Genomic DNA, 2932 nt, shown 5'->3' with positions numbered 1-2932 from the left:
AGCTCCGAGTAGCAAATTATACGTTTTGGAGAGAGATTTGTCTATGCCCCTGTTAGTTTCCATCGCCACAACTAACTTTTCCCACACTGTGAGTGGTCTATGCCATTCTTTGCTTTTGCATGATGTGATATATGTATGAATTTGATTGTAGTTCCATATATCTCTGGGGTGAGAGCCCCACCTTTTTTGAACTTCTGGAAGTGGTATTACTCTATTATCTGTTATAAAGTCGCTAATTCTAGTGGGTCGGTCGTCTATTTTATTCCACCTACTAAAGGACCCATGTTCCATGCTAGGCTTAAAATCTGGATTATACATAAGGGGTTGGAGAGTATAGGGGTATTGAGATAGATGGTATAGGTCCTTATTCTTATGCCATACCTTGTATGTGGCCTCTATTAGTGGGTGATTGACTGCTGCTAGTATTGATTTTTCTCTAGTACTCCACAGCATGTTTTCTAGTGGTAGGGATAGGAAAGTTTGTTCAAGTTTGCACCAATCTTTCGTGTCTTTCTTTCCTGCCCAGTCTAATATACGGACCAAGTGTGATGCGACATAATATAAGTATACGTTAGGTAAGGCTAATCCCCCTTTTTCTTTTGGGAGTGTGAGGATGTTGTATTTCAATCTTGGATTGGAGCCTTCCCATATAAATCTCGTGATTAGAGACTTTACGTTAGAAAAGAAAGATTGTGGTATTAGTATTGGTAATACTTGTCGGAAGTATAAAATTTTGGGGATAAACATCATTTTAATTGCCTGTATCCTACCAAACCAGGAGAGTTGCATCTTGCTCCATTTGGTTAGAAGGCCGCGTAATGAGGATAGCAAAGGTAAGTAGTTTTCCAGGTAGCAATTGCTTAGGTCTGCGGTTAGCTTAATTCCTAAATATTTTACACCTTTAGTAGCCCATTGAAAGGAGAAGCTTTGTTTCAATGCTTGAGAGGTTCTATCATCTACATTAACGTTTAATATTTCGGATTTGGAATAATTTACTTTAAAGTTGGAAAGTTCACCATATGTTTTGAGGAGGTTTACTATATTAGGGAGGGAGATAACTGGTTTCGTTATAAATAGTAAGAGGTCATCTGCGAATGCCGCACTCTTATATTCTTTACCTTTAACTAATAGGCCTGATATATCATGATTATTCCTAATATGGTTTAGCAGAGTTTCCATGACTAGAATAAAGAGAGTGGGCGACAGTGGGCACCCTTGTCTAGTACCATTGTAGATGTTTACCTTGGGGGATAGTGTGCCGTTGACTCTGATTCTTGCAGAGGGGTTTTGATATAGTGCCATTATTCTATTTCTTGTAATTTGTCCTATACCAAATCCCAGTAATGTTCTTTCTAGATATTCCCATGACACTCTATCAAAAGCCTTTTCGGCATCAGTTGTTAGTATTAGGGAGGGAACGTTTTTAGTTTTGGCATGGTGTATTAGCGAAATTATCTTAGTTGTGTTTTCTCTCCCTTCTCTTCCAGGGACAAAGCCTGATTGGTCGGTGTGTATTAAGGTTGGTAAGTATTGTTTTATTCTGTTATTTATTATCTTGGCATATATCTTCATGTCTATATTTATTAATGATATGGGCCTATAGCTAGGGCATTGCTGGGGGTCTTTACCAGGTTTGGGAATAATTGTTATGTGGGCTTCTTGGGCTTGTGGGTGAAAAGTGTTTGTTGCTGATATTGAGTTATAATACTTCAGCAGAGAAGGGGCTAGTTCTTTTTTATAGGTTTTGTAATAAAGAGCTGTGTAACCGTCAGGCCCTGGGCTTTTACCTGATGGGAGATTGTCAATGCTGTTTTCTATTTCCTCTAGGGTAAAGGGGGCGTCTATTGACTGACTATCTTCTAAAGTAAGTGTTTGTAATCTGGCGTGTTTAATAAACTCGTCGATCTTTTCGCTTCTCTCCTCTTTTGTGCCCGTTCCTTTTAGTTTATACAGCGCTTGGTAGTAATTCTGGAAGGCTTTAGCTATGCCTTTAGTGTCATAGTTTGTCGTGTTGTCATTGTTTTTAATTGCTGTAATGTGGGATTGGGGTTGCATCTTTTTGAGTACACTTGCAAAATGTTTATTGCACTTGTCACCCAGCTCGTAGTATCTCTGTTTGCACCTCATATAAGCCTGATAAGTTTTTTGGTCTAAAATTGCCTTTAATTGTAGTCTTTTACTTTCTAGCTGGGTGAGATTTTCCTGGGCTAATGTTGCCTTGTGTGTTTGCTCTAAATGGGATATTTCGTCTATTAGTTTATTTATGTGTTTCTCTTTCTCTTTTTTCAGGTTGCTGCCTATTGAGATGAGACTACCTCTGAGAACGCATTTCAGGGTCTCCCAGATTGTTCCAGGGGAGATCGAACAAGAGCTGTTATCTTGTAGGATCTGTATGATGTTTGATTTAATCTGTTCTCTGACTTGTTCTTTGTGTAGCAATAAATCATTCATTCTCCATGTGAAATCAGGCTTAGTGGTCTTTGGTATTACAAACTTAGCAAAAATAGGGGAGTGATCAGATAGTGTGCTATTACCTATTTTTGCCTGTGTGAACAGGTGTAACCAGTTTTGTGAAACCATAATGTAGTCTATTCTTGAATAAACCATGTGAGTTTTTGAAAAGTGTGTGTAGTCTTTTTTTACCGGGTTCTGAGTTCTCCATGCATCCATCAACTGCATTTCTGAAAATAGCTTTTTAACCTCTTTTAAGGTCTTGTGGGAAATGTTACTTTTCCCTGAGGAGGAGTCTGTCACCGGGTTCAATACTAAGTTAAGGTCTCCTCCCATGATAATCAAGCCTTCTTTAAAATTGTCCAAAATTTTTAGAAATTGCTTTATAAATTGGGCTTGCCCTTGGTTTGGAACATACACATTAGCTAATGTACAAATTAGTGTTCCCATATGACATTTGATTATGAGAAATCTACCTTCT

At 38.2% G+C, this 2932-nt stretch overlaps 1 long non-coding RNA gene across 1 annotated transcript; it reads left to right on the top strand.

The window, feature by feature from the left end:
* Positions 1-770: 770 nt before the first annotated feature.
* On the top strand, positions 771-2622 carry LOC101730442. Its single transcript, XR_208911.4, has 4 exons — positions 771-833; positions 1488-1523; positions 1828-1864; positions 2290-2622. It is a non-coding gene; the product is annotated as an uncharacterized LOC101730442 (long non-coding RNA).
* The last annotated feature ends 310 nt before the right edge of the window (positions 2623-2932 follow it).

This window comes from Xenopus tropicalis, chromosome 8 (genome assembly GCF_000004195.4).
Source record: "Xenopus tropicalis strain Nigerian chromosome 8, UCB_Xtro_10.0, whole genome shotgun sequence".
Taxonomy (NCBI): Eukaryota; Metazoa; Chordata; class Amphibia; order Anura; family Pipidae; genus Xenopus; species Xenopus tropicalis.
Note: the sequence above shows the minus strand (reverse complement) of the source record. Positions and strands in the feature narration are given on the sequence as shown.